Below are 14369 nucleotides of genomic sequence, written 5' to 3'. Positions count from 1 at the left end.
TGGACTTTGTTTTCTTTGAATGACTCAGCTCACCTCGTTGAGCTTCCCTGGACGCTGGGGCTTGCTCTTCCGGGGCAGGACCAGAGCTTCCTGTGTGATGAGTCGTGGCGCTGGCTGAGGGGAGGTGTGTTAACATGGTCTACGCTGGGGGAGGGGCCAAGTCAAGAACCAATCGGCCCTGGTCATTCAGGCAGCGCTTGATGATGTCAAAAACTCTATAAGAGGGGAGAGGACAGCTTGAAGATCCTCCTTTCCTTTTCCGGTTGGAGCCAGAGACACCTACAGCCGAAGCTGAGCTGCCGGTAGCAGAGCTGACTAGAGGCTAGTGGGTAATCTTCTTACCGTAGAGGGGAAGCATGTATACGATTTTGCCTTATACCATCTCGCTTCTCTGTGGCCTTCTGATTACCCTTGTAAGGCGGACTTATTGGGCCTGGAAGCTTTTGATGAAAATATCAAAATGGGGACGCTGGTTTGTGGGCTTGTTATTGTGGAGTGTAAATACATGCTTTAGTTCTCCTGCCTTCTGCCTAGAGAATTCCTTATATCCTGGAGTTCCAGGCCTTTTAGGCACATATGAGATTCTCTTTGAAATCATAAATTCTGCCTTCCTAATATACTTACTCTCCTTAATCAGTTCATGAGTGGGAAGGAAATATTCTTGAGGTCAGAAACTGTCTTTGTCATCAATGTAGAGCACATCTATGGGGCCACAAGGGTTCCCTAGCTTTTATCGAATGAAGACAATAGGCCAAGGTCTAGATGTCGATTATTGGGTAAAAGGAAGGTTGGGCTATGCTGGTATGAAGAGAAGCAGCATGGTGCAGCTGAAAGTGTTGAATTTGGAGTCAAAGGACCTGGGTTTGAATCCCAGCTCTGCCACTTAATACCTTTATGATCTAATCAAGTCATTTCCCTTCTCTAGACCTTAATTTCCTCATCTGTAAAATGAAGGAGTTGGGTTTGATTACTATTACAGCCTCTCCCACCTCTAAATATATATGCTCCTATGAATGCAGAAGATCTCAACCACATTGATAAGCTTGAAAGCATTGAACACCACAGATATTTCAGGAGTTTGAATCATGGATGATACCCCAGGAAAATAGATATTGATTGACCTTGAGCTGCTCTGAGTCCAGGAGTATCTAGAATTTCTACAGCAGGAGGGAGGATTAGAAGAGATAACAATATTTCTGTCAGAGAAAACCATCTTCATTGAGTTCCCTGCCAAAAATAAACAAAAAAAATCCAATGTCACATAGGTTGAAATCAGGTTTTTTGATTCCCGAGCCAGTGTACTTTCTGCATATTGAGCATATATGCTCAATAAATATTTGGTGAATTTGATTTATTTTACTACTGACCAATGAGTTCTGTGTACCCAGATGGGCTGCTAGCTGCCTTGAGAAACCCATTTAACCACACCGTCTGCCAGTGCATGCAAGGCCACAATTGCCTTCAGAGGAAATAGTCACTGAATCCTATATGTGGAAGAGGGTTGGGGGAAGGGGCAGGACTGATGCCTATTTCGCCAACCCCCACCCAGCCAACAGTCTGTTCTCTGAAGCTATAACTCCAGTGGCCTTACTTTCCCTAATTCCCAACCCTACTCTCCACAGCAGGAGAGGGTAGGCACTAGGATTTGGCTCATAATCATTTACATTTACTTAGTACTTTATGGCATATAATGTATTTTCCTCGTCACCATGGAGGGATGAGAGGTAGGTAGATAGGGCAGGTATTATTAGTCCATTTTACATGTAGGGAAAGAGACCTGAGTGTAGTGAGAGATACCACCTGTGGTGAGGGTTGTCATTGTATAGTTTGAAAGGATGCAGAACAGACATTTTTAGCATCTTTCCTCCTACCCAACTCCAGAAAAGACTTACATTCCTGCCAGGCAGAGAAGCAGAAAGTTGGGACCCAAGCCCATTCTGCTTTCCTCAGAGGGGAGAGGGGATACCAGGCTAGAAACATAGCTATCTGCTCCCTTAAGTATTGTTAGTTTAGGGGATATGATCAGATTCAATCTAACTTCTGATCACTGTCTCATCATTATTGGGGGGAAGGAGACCTCTACATCCAAGACTTGATCCCTTTCCCACAAAATATCAATTCCACAATGAACACACTTAGCAAATAGCCAAGAAACTCATTTATCCAAATCATTGCAAAACAAATCGAAGAAGGTATTCATAGAATATATACAAGAGTGAAGGAGCTCTTCCCATTGAGAGAGAGATAGTAGCTCAGCCTGAAGAGAGTCCTGGATCTCACCCAAGGGGAAACACTCTGCATTCTCTAGTGTAGCAAGCCAGGGACAGGGACACGACAGAAACTGCCAGTTGATCTCATTTTCCTTGAGCAACCTGACATGGGGTTGGCCTCTTCTGTCTTCCCTCTAAAAACTGGAAGCTAGAAGCACCAGAAGCCACTCAAAACTCAAAGAAGACTTGAAGCTTAGAGAACAGGACTGGGGGAGACTGGAGCTTTCCCAACTTTTACCAACACTGCCCCACCCCTTGAACAGGACAGGACATTCAATTATACCTATAAAGAGAGAGTCCCATACCAAAGGGCTTTGTGACAGGACTTACATACGGATGAGGTTAAGTGATTTGCCTTATATCACACACCTTTCTAGATCTTCCTTCTGTATTTTGTTGGCAATATACAGGAATGCTGATGATTTATATGAATTTATTTTACATTCTGCAACTTTTATGAATTTTGTTTCAATTAATTTTGGGTTTTTTTTTAAGGTTTTCTAAGTAAATTATTATCTAGAAAAAAGAAATAACTTTCCCCCCTCTTTGCCTACTATTATTCCCAAGCAGTGTATCTCTTAATGCAACCCAAGACTGCATTACCTTTTTTTGGTTCTACTGAACTTTCAATCCATTAAAACCCTTAGATTTTTTAGACGGACTGCCATCTAAATATATCCCTCCCAACTTGTACTGTTGAAGTTGACTTCTTAAAATGCAAGTGTAAGAGTTCACATTTATCTTAATTAAACTGTATTCTACTAGATTTGGCCCAACTTTCTAATCTATTGAGGTCTTTTTTGAAACCAACTCTATCATCCAGTTTGTTAATTATCTCTCCCAGTTTTGTGCCATTTGCAATTCTGATAAAGATGCTAAGACAGGACCCAGAATAGATCCCTAAGGTGCTACACTAGAGACTTCCTTCCAAGTTAACATCCAGCCATCTCTGAACTTATGATATTATCTAACCTACACCTCTCCATAGGAATAGTAATAGATGTTACAAAATAGTTTGCTAAAATATAGGTAAGCTAGCTCTATGGCAGTCTTCTATTATTAATTCTATTAAAAAAGGAAATAGACTTCTGGCATGATCTGTTCTTCATTCAATCAACAAGTATCTATTAAGCCCCTACTATGTGCCAGGCACTACAAGGTGCTGGTGATACAAGGAAAAAGAGTGAAATAATCACTAGGCATAAAGCATTTATATTCTTCTAGAAGAGACAAGTGTGTATAAAAATATGTACAGTTCACATATAAAATGAATAAATACAAAGTAGTTCAACATGAGGTAATTTGAAAGGGAGAGTACCCCCTCTTAAGTTGAAGGGATCAAGAAAGTCCCTACAGAAAATTATTTTTTGAAATGACATCTCACAGGAAGAAAAGGAACTCTGTGGAGTAAGGAGGGAATGCATTCTAGGCATGCAGGACAACCAGTGCAAAGACTTGAAGATGAGAAATGTGTGAGGAACAGAGAAAGCCAGCTTATCTGGATCTCAGAGTTGGAGAAGGCAACATGCAATGAGGCTGGAGAGGTAGACTGAAACCAGCTTTTGTAGGGTCTTAAAAGCCTGGAGGCAATAGGAAGCCACTGCAGTTGGTTGGGTAGAGGAATCACCCGGTCAGATCTGTGCTTAAAAATCACTTTGGGGGCAGCTAAGTGGTGCAGTGAGTAGTGCACTGACCCTGGAGTTGGGAGGACCTGAGTTCAAATCCAACCTCAGACACTTGACACACTTACTAGCAGTGTGACCTTGGGCAAGTCACTTAACCCCAATTGCCCTGCCTTCCCCCTCTAAAAAAAAAGATTAAAGTAAAGAGTCTTAAAAAAATCACTTTGGCAGCCTTGTGTAGGATCCACTGGAGTGGGCAGGGAACACCAATTAAGAGGCTGTGGGGTCCTGATTGGGAAAAAGCCATAAAATACAGTATTAAGTGAAAAGTCATAAAAATTTAAACTCTGTGAAAGGTGGAAGATGGTGACCTATTTACAATCATAACTTAGATACTGAATTATATTTTAGACACTGAGTCATAACTTAAGATCCTATGATCTATGAAAGCCGAAACAAGAATACTATATGACCTATATGTGGCTGGGACACGATTGATACACAAACTTATGTTTGGGCATACCATTGGCTTAACTCCCAAGCTCATTACTAAGCAGAAAACCAAAAATATCCACCAATCAGTAGAGATGCACTCTCTAGCTCCTCCTGCCTTTGCCTCTTTTCTATAATTACCACAGGGATCTTTGGGGTTCTTTAGCAGGGACCCACAAAACTATGTGGCTGCTGCCCCACACCAAAGATTGCCCCTGTTTGTAAGTATTCATAATGATTAAATTACTATTTATAATCATTCATAGAATCTAACAGTTGGATGGGACTTTAGAGGCTCAACCTTCACCTGAAACAGGAATCCTCTATAAAAAAATTCATTCATCCTCTCTTTAAAGACCTAGAGTGTAGTGGATTAGGTGCTGTCCTTCTCAGCCTCACCCTAATCATCTACTTCCTACCTCAGGAAGGACTGGAGCTATAACCTGGCTTCATTATCTGTCCAGTACCCATTCTTGCTTACCCAAAATAGCTTTTGCCTTTCTTGGTATCCAGCCTATCTAGCACAATTGGATTAAATTACCCCAATTTTTGTTATTAGTATCAGGAGAGAGGCAACAACAGAAGGCCTTAGGGATTTGGCCTCTGCAGTTGCCAAGTTTTCCATCATATCCTACCTAATTACTTCCTTATCCACAAACTCCTGAGCTGTCCACAATAAAGCACCTCATTTCCAGTCCCTATTATACAGTATACTTGGCACTTGTTTCCAACCTAACCATCTACCTGGGCAAAGCTATTATCTGGAGAGGACTTCAGCAGATCAGTCTTTGGGCCATTCTCTCACTCTTGCATCCAGGCACTTCCATATAGATAGATATCTTTGGTTCTGTCATACCCATATTGAGCAATTGAAGTGGATGAAGTAAATGTAGTTTAGTTATATGTGTACATTTCATATGCTCTTAATAGATTATAAGCTTCAAGAAGGCTGAGTCTTCCCAAATTTTACATCTCACCCAGTACCCAGTAGTGTTCTTTTTTTCACACTTAATTTTTATTTTATTTTTTTCTCAATTACATGTAAATAAAATTTTTTAACTTTGCAAAATGATTGAACAACCTCTATAGGTTGCCAAGGTTTTTCACATTGTGAAAGTGTACCCAAGGGCTAGCTTCCTTAACTAGAGGAACATGTACTCTGAGGGGGACATTTTGCTAGGTGCTCAAAGATAGCCTCAGAAAGGATCTGTAGCCTCAGTGAGACATGAGTTATGCAAGTTATATCCAAGACCTTGTCTAGAGTAGTGTATTATGTTTCGTTAGTAGCTTTTGGTAAGTCGTTCACTTCCATTACATAGTTAACTATAGTTTCTTGGGTATGAGGTAAGAAGGAAATGCACTTGAGTTTTCTTCAGATGTAACTTTTAAAACTACTAGCCGGTGAAAACTGAAAAGCAGTCTGGCAGAAACTAGGTATAGACCAACGTCTGATATAGTGTATCAAGTTAAGGTCAAAATGGGTATATGATTTAGACAGAAGGGGTTATATCACAAGCAAGTTAGGGGAGCAGGGAAAATACTGTCAGATCTATGGATAAGGAAGAGTTTATGACCAAACAAGAGATAGAATGGATCATGAGAGGTAAAATGGATAATTCTGATTCATTAAATTCAAAAAATTTTTGCACAAACAAAACCAATGCAGCCTAAATTAGAAAGAAAGTAGGAAACTGGGGGGGGGGTGTTTACAGCAAATTTCTCTGATAAAGGTCTCATTTCTCAAATACATAGGGAACTGAATCGAATTTCTAAAAATAAGAGCCATTCCCTAATTGATAAATGGTCAAAGAATATGAACAGGAAGTTTTCAGAAGAAGAAATCAAAGTTATCAATAGTCATAAAAATGTTCTAAGTAACTAATAATCAGAGAAATGCAGATTAAACAACTCTGAAGCATCACTCACACACATCAACCTGGCTGACGTGACAGAAAAGGAAAATGATAAATGCTGGATGGGATATGGAAAAAATGGGTATACTAATGCACTGTTGGCAGAGTTATGAGCTGGTCTAAGCATTCTGGAAGCTAATTTGGAACTGTGCCCAAAAGACTATGAAATTGTGCCTGCCCTTTTACCCAGCAGTATTGCTCCTAGGTCTGTATCCCAAAGGGATCAAAGAAAAAGGAAAACCATCCATATGTACAAAATATATTTGTAGAAGCTCTTTTTGTGGTGGCAAAGAATTGGAAATCGAGGAGATGCCCATCAATTCAGGAATGGCTAAACAAGTTGTAGAATATGATTGTCATGGAATATTAATGTGCTATAAGAAAGGATGACCAGGATGTTTTTAGAAAAACTTGGGAAGACATATATGAACTGATGCAAAGCAAAGTGAGCAGAACCAGGAGAATAATGTACGCAGTAACAGTAATATTGTAACAATAATCATCTGTGAAAGACTTAGCTACTCTGATCAATACAATGATTCATGACATTTCCAAAAGATTTATGATGAAAATGCTATCCACTTCCAGAGAATGAAGCATATTGTTTTTCACTCACTTTTTCTTGTGTTCTTTTCAATATGAACATTATGGAAATACTTTTTCTCTGACTTCACATGTATAATGGGTATCATATTGCTTGCTTTCTCAATGGGTAAGGGAGGTTTTGGAGGGAGGAAGAGAATTTGGAACTGAAAAGTTAAAAAAAGTTAAAAACCCAAACTACCAATCATAAGAAAGTTAACACTCTACCAGTTCATTTCCATGCTTTCATTGCCTTGGGAAGTAATAGAAAGGGGGAAGAGGAAGATGTATGAATACTTTTTCCCTATCCACTTACAGATTTTCCTTGCATGGTACTTGCCCCAGCACAAAATTTACTGTTTTCTTGCTTCTTAGTCTTAGTTTTTATGATCCAAGTTCAGAAGTTTAGTGGGCATGTTAGCTTTAGTTGTTTGCACTTCTAGGAAACCTTGAAACACTCATGCACATATGATTTAATTAAACAAACATTTTTTAAAATGCCTGCTGTGTTTAGAGAACTATTCTGAGCACTGTTATAAAGTTTAGATAAAGCATGATCCTTATGAAACTGTCTTCATGAAACTTACAGTCTAGCGGGGGATAAGACATAATGGAAAGTGGAAGAATGTCAGGAGTTTGGTAGAAATGTGTATATTAAGAAAAGTGGGTGCTGTCTGTGACATTAATGCCTATCACCCATTAAGTTGGTAACAAGCCAAATGGATATGGAGCAGATTATTTGCAGTGAGTCTCATTCTTACAGCCATACTCAGCTGTATTACGTGACTCTCAGACACATTCTCTTGGAAGGAAAGATGAATCAGCCTAGTTCTGACAAGGAAAGTCTTCCTATGAGGTCTGGATAAATGCAACTTTGACTCCAAGGTAATGACCTGGGATACATTTCTGTTCTGCTGTGGCCATTTTGAAGGGATAGGTCTAATCCAGTTGACTAAGAGAAATAAATTTTAAAATGGATTATTTCATTCTATACTTTCGCTGAATTCAATTCGATAACACATTAAGCACCTAATTTTTATAAGACTCTATGCCTAGATGTCTAGAAATGTAATATCGCAAAAGGAGAAACATGAAGAGAATTTTAAAAGGCAGACAGACAGACAGACAGACAGAGAGAGAGAGAGAGAGAGAGAGAGAGAGACAGAGACAGAGACAGAGACAGAGAGACAGAGATTCAGGTCTTCAGGAATGGAAAACAGAGGCTGCTTGATGGTGATAGAAATTCATTGTATTGAGAAATAAACAACCTGGGTTCTAATCCTATGAAATTAACTTTTAAAAGAACACCTATTCATGTCAATGACAATTAAGCAGCTCCTAGTTGGTCACTGTAATTTAGCTCCCATTCCTTTATAGTCTCAAACCTAGAACAGGATTACATGACTTAGAGATAAAAGGGTCCTTAGAAGACATTTACTCCAACTCTCCCCTCCCTTTTTTTTGCTAAGCCTCGGTTACTAAAAGGAAAGGTTTATGGTAAAAAAGAAAAAATATATTAATTTTTAAAAAGCAGATAAATGAAAAATTTAAAAGCCAATAAAACTGCAATATCTTGCTGATCCCAGAGGGAACTAGAAAGAATGAATCAATGAGATTTGGAGAAGTGGGAAGACAACAGAGAGGCCAAAGAAGCTAAGGCCAATCTTTTTCCTGGAGTGTAGGGAGGTGGGGTGAGAAGGGAGAAGACAATAGAGGAAGACAGGAATAGTCACAGTCCCTCAAACCTAAGGCAAAGTGACATCTTTACCCTGCTCCCAATGATAGACACAGGTAACTACACCGTGTCGTAGTTTCCTACCTCCTTTGAACCCAACATAAAATAAGGACAAGACTACTTGTACTATCTACCTCATAAAGTTGTTAAGGCAGGAAACAAGCATTTATTAAATGCCTACTATGTGCCAGGGACTGGGCTAAGTGCTTCACAATTATTACCTCATTTTATTCTCACAATAATCCTGAAAGGTCAGTTCATTTATTATCCCCATTTTATGATTGAGAAAACTGAGGTCAGCAGAGGTTCAGTGACTTGCCCAAGGTCACGTAGCCAGGAAGTATCAAAGGCTGGATCTGGAATCATAGATTCAGAGCTGAAAGAGATCTCAGATGTCATCTAATCCAGCCCCTTCATTTTACAGCTAAGGAAACTAAGTCTCAAGAAAGTTAAATGGCTCAAGAGGCAGCTGGGGGCATAGTGAATATAGAGCACTGGACTTGGAGTTAAGAAAACTTGAATTAAAATTCTGCCTCAGATACTTAGCAGCTCCGTGACCATGAGTAAGTCATTTAACCTCACTGAGCTCCATCTATAAAATGGGGATAGTAGCATCCACTTTACAAGGTGGTTGTGAGGACCAAAGGAAATAACATACATAAAAATCTTCGCAAACCTTAAAGAGTTATACAAATGCTAGCTATTATTATTACTATTGAAAAACACCTTGTGAACTGTGAAGAACTCAGAAGTCGCTGTAGAGATTCTAACCTTACAGGCTTTTTATTACAGCTTAATTGTCTGATTTATGCAAGAAATAAGGCCATGGCCCTACTTCTCCCATGGTCTATCATACCCAGTTCTATGACATGGTCAGTGCTTCTTAGCTCCATTCTTTTGCACTGGAATATGTTGGATCACTAACTTTGTCTCTCATATACAGCCACTGGAACCATCCTCACATTGAACTCACTTATTAAGGATGCCACTCTTTTTTCTTTTCGGAGGCAATGGCGTTAAGTAACTTGCCCATAGCTATTAAGTGTCTGAGGCCGGATTTGAACCCAGGTCTTCCTGATTCCAGGGCTGCCTGCCCCCTACTCCCTCACTTTCCAAATTGGTTTACCAATACTCTATTTTGTTCTATACATTGCAATTTACCATCATAACATACATTCCCAAGCCATGTTTTCTATCGCTAAAGGATCCAACAACTCCAAAGTCATATAAAAAGTGCTCTAAGTCACCAATAATTGAAGAAATGCAAATTAAAACAATTCTGAAGTACCATCTCATACTGATCAGATTGGTAAAGTTAACAAAAAAGGAAAATGATAAATGCTGGAGGAGTGGTGGGAAAACAAATACATTAATGTGTTGTTGGAGCTGTGAACTGGTCCAGGCATTCTGAAAAGCAATTTGGAAATATGCCTAAAAAGCTTTTAAACTGGGCCTACCAACAATGACCGAATGATACCACTACTAGGTCTATACCTAAAAGAGAACAAAGAAAGGGGGGAAAGGGCTCATATATATAAAACCACTTATAGCAGCTCTTTTTGGGGTGGTAAAGAATTGGAAACCCATGGGATGGCCATTACCTGGTGAATGGCTGAACAAATTATGGTATATGAACCTAAGGGGATACTACTGTGCTGTAAGAAATGATGAAGGGGTTGACTTCAGAGAAACTTGTGAAAATTGTATGAATGCTTGCAGAGTGAAATTAGGAGAGCCAGGAGAATAATTCATACGATAACAACTATACTGTAAAGAAAAACAATTTTGAAAGACTTAAGAACTCTGATCAACACAATGGAACCAACCACAATTCAGGCCTGGCTCAGGATGTGAAACATACAATAGATACAGAAACAGATATAGAGGTGATGAAGTCACAGTGCAAGCTGAAGTGGTTTTTTTTTTTTGGACATGGCTACTGTGGACATTTTTTTTGTTTGACCTTACATATTTGCAACAGGTTTTGTTTTTTTTGTTTTCCCCATAGATAAGCAGGAGGTAGGTGAGTAGAGAGTAATATAATCTGGTTTACACTTAGGATTTAGCAGCTGTGAGGATGATGCATTTGAGGAGGAGACTGTTGTAGTAGTCTGGCAAGAGGCAATGAGGGCCTGAACTGAAACTGTATGAGTAGAGAAGAGAAGAGATGGATGTAAGATATGTTGGGGGCAGGGATATAAGTAAGACTTGACAATTGATTGGATATGTGGGGTGAGAGTAAGGAGGTGAGAATGTCACTTAGGTTTCAAAACTGAATGTGGAAGATAGTAGTGTCTCCAACCAAAATAAGAAAGTTTAGAAGAAGGGCAGATTGGAGGGAAAGACAATGAGATCTATTTTGGACGAACTGAGTTTGAAAACCCTATAGGACATCCAGTTTGAAATGTCCAATATGTAATTACCTCCATTTCAGTAAAAGTGACAGAGAGATTAGGCAACATTCCAAAGGTCTCACAGGGATTAAGGGATGGATTTGGAAAGAGAGCCTAGGTCTCCTGTGTCCCAAGCTCCTCATTGATTACCATTCCCATCTCCACCCCAGGCTCTTTTGCCAAATCTTCCCTTAAAGGTCATTTCCCCTCCCCACCCAATCCTTTGAGTTTTACCTGGAAGTCCCATGTCAAGGACTCTCTCTACCCCAAGTAAAGTCTGGGTAATAGAGAGTGGTACTAAGCCCATCACTTTCAGGGTGAGTCAGTGCCCCAGAACAAGTTGCCAAGGACAAGGTTTTGGAGAGGGCTGTTACCTGCAGTGCTCTTAGCTGTACCTCTTCTCACAGAAGAAAGGTGCCTCAGAGCTGTGCTTCATCAGACCTATGTTGGGGCCTAACATGGTCTGGGATGACCAGGTTCTCATCTCTCTTCTCCAGGATAAAGACTTGGTGAAGTACAACTGCCTTATCAGGTTCTCCTGGAGCTCCTCTATCTGGATTGCTCTGATGCTGGCAAGGAGCAGTGCCCACATTGCCCAGGTCAGTGTTTGGAACCTCATGCTGTCAGACCATCCTTCTGCACTAGGTAAAGAGCTGCTAAACCAAGGCAAGGGCAGAAGCTTTCCAAAAGCTGTTGCCTAGAAAGATGCTTCTGGCTCAGCTGCCTGTGTAGGGAGCCAGAGTTTGGCGTCTTATTTTTATGGATAGACAGTTGGAAGCATTGGAGCCTCAGAGTAAGGAGGAGGGCAAACAGGAGAAAGGCACTCCCTAAGATTACCTGGGACTAGACATGTATTAGACAGACAAGTTAATGGACAAGTCCTGGGAAGAAAGGACTGTCTCTAACTCACCACTGGTAAGGAATTTCACCTTATAGTGCCTCTGAGCCCTTGCTTCAGTGGACAATGGCTTTGGGCATCCTCTGCTTAATTTTTCATCCCTACAGGCTCTAGTCACAATCTATGCCAGAAGGGTAGGACTCTTTGGGGAAACAAAAGACTGGAGAAACTATCCTTTTTCGATTTCGACAGCTTTTTCTAAACTGTTGTTATGACAAACTGGCTTCTCATTTTTTCCCTTTCATTTTAATATTGACTTTGACCTTAAGCAGTCAGTGACTATACGTACACAGCTACCTGTGTAACTAACTTGTTTCCTGTCTCATTGCAATCATTTCTATATCTCAGTCCACTTCATCTTCTTATGGTGTTGTTTGTGGTACAATACTTTTATCAAAAGCTAGCCATTTTCTCCTTCTTCAAAGAATCATAGGCTTTTAGAGCTCAAAGCCAGACGCTTAAGATCATCTAGTTCAACCCCTACTCCCCACCTCATTTTACAAATGAGGAAACAGGTTCAAGAAGTTGAAGTGATTTGTCCAAGGTGACTCTGCTCCTTAAATGAAGAACCAGGATTATAACCAAGTCTCTTGATTTAGACTCCAGTGTTGTTTCCACTGTGTCATGTTGGTTCCAGATTAGAATTCAGACCTATACCATCCCTAAATTAGGTTGCTATCTGAAGACTAAATGCACTAGAGAAAACAACAAACAAACAAAAAACCCCTTTCCCCACCTAAGAATAAGCCAGCCTTTATGCAGCCCTTTATGGTTTGCAAGTCACTTAATCTGTTACTTCAGTTGATCCTTTTAGTTAGGTACTGTAATTATTTTCCATTTTATAAATGAGAAAACTGAGAATTAGAAAGTAAGTAGCTTTCCCAGCAACATCTGATTGGGACACTTTGGAGGCAGTATTTGAACCCATGACTTAAAGTCTAGTGTATTATCCACCATTCCTTGGTGCCACTGGTGGGAAGATGGGGAGATAGCTCAAGACTGACACAGCATATCTGAGGATAGAACGTATACTAGGGGAAAAGGAGTCCAGAGTCAGACCCAGGGCAAGTCCCTCAGAACCATGACCATTCCAGAAGACACAGGTCCCTTTTTCTGGAATGTGGATTGTAGGGTGGTTTATAGGTTCTGCTGAAGAGATATAGTTACTTCACAGCAGAGGCAGGCTAAAGCCAAACAAACAGGATGTGGATTAGAAGCTTTTGTTTTTGTTTTTGTTTTTTTTTTTTAACTAGGACTATGATTATTCCTCTGGCTGTAGGGCACCCCTTGAGCTGTCTCCTTTGTCATGCAAAGGGAAGGAGTCTGGGGTTTCACCTCAGTCCTAATGTATATGAGGGGGCATAAGTAGTGTAGGGTTCTTCTGAAGTATCATGCTGGGGCTGCCAGTCAAATGATGCTGGGTTTGGGTCTAACACTTAAGGGAGAGTGAAGAAAGCGGAAGTTACAGACCATGAGAAACACAATTTCTTTTTTGACAATTAAATATTTATTAATGGTATAAAAGCCTTTTGTTCTATTATTTTAGTGAGAGCAATGGGATTGAATATGCTTTTTGGGTTGTTTTTAAAAATGGATTTTTATTGATATAATTGGCTTTTACATTGCCTAGATTACCCCTCTGTTCTTCCCTTCTCTTCCCCTTCCCCCTCCACATAGAGCCATTCCTTATAGCAAAACTACCTCAAACCATTTTAACTTTGATAAATAACATTAATCAGGTAAAAACACATCTCAATTAATTAATCAAAAACCTTAATGTGAAATCTTTGGAAGCCATTGGATGATAATGGGGTGGGAGGATAGGGAAGAGAATACTAGTGGAGGCTCAAGCTGATAGTATTAGAGGTGCCCCTAGAAACCTGTAGGCAGGATGTAGCCAAGATCCAGGACCTGAGACTCATCTATGAAAGTGAGAGTGGGAATAAAGATCCTTAGTTTTACATAGGCTAGAGAGGCCTAAAAACTAAAGAGCTTCCTGGGAGTAAAATGATCTGGAATTAAATTCAGTGTTTCTATAAGGAGACAGGGAGAAAAGGAATAAAAAGGGAAGTACTATTTCTGCCCGGTGCCTGAACCAACCCCCTCTATGACTGCATTGCCTTGGCACTAGTTCCTGGTGTTGTTTCCCAACCAGATGCTTAGCAGCCCAAGTTGGAGTGAAATTGCGAGAACAGAATTCATTCTTCCACCTTTCTCTGTGGGCAGTGAGGAGGTGAGCTGAATACCGTAGGCTGGGAGACAGGCCCAACAGGAAGCTATGAGAATGGAGGCTATAGCATAGTTGCCCACATATTTGCCCCTTGTTATCTGGAAGCCTCAGGAAGTCTAAATGGACAAAGGATGAGTGTTACCTTCCCACAGAAAGGAAAGCTGGGCAGGTCCCTTTCTAACTGCAATTTTTGCTAGGATATTAGCTGTTCAGGAGACAATTCTGTGGTGCAGC

The 14369-nt window shown here is 40.2% G+C and overlaps 1 protein-coding gene across 2 annotated transcripts in view; it reads left to right on the top strand.

Annotated features, from left to right (window-relative positions):
- The first annotated feature begins 286 nt into the window (after positions 1 to 286).
- TMEM63A (transmembrane protein 63A) overlaps positions 287 to 14369 on the top strand; it is an 82105-nt gene continuing 68022 nt past the window's right edge. For both annotated transcript variants that reach the window (XM_036753455.1, XM_036753453.1), the window contains exons 1-2: positions 287 to 325; positions 11505 to 11606. The gene's annotated coding sequence lies outside the window, so the exon portion shown is untranslated. The remainder of the gene's footprint in view (positions 326 to 11504; positions 11607 to 14369) is intronic.

The sequence above is a fragment of the Trichosurus vulpecula genome, chromosome 4 (assembly GCF_011100635.1).
Source record: "Trichosurus vulpecula isolate mTriVul1 chromosome 4, mTriVul1.pri, whole genome shotgun sequence".
Classification (NCBI taxonomy): domain Eukaryota; kingdom Metazoa; phylum Chordata; class Mammalia; order Diprotodontia; family Phalangeridae; genus Trichosurus; species Trichosurus vulpecula.
This window is presented reverse-complemented; position numbering and strand designations above follow the sequence as displayed.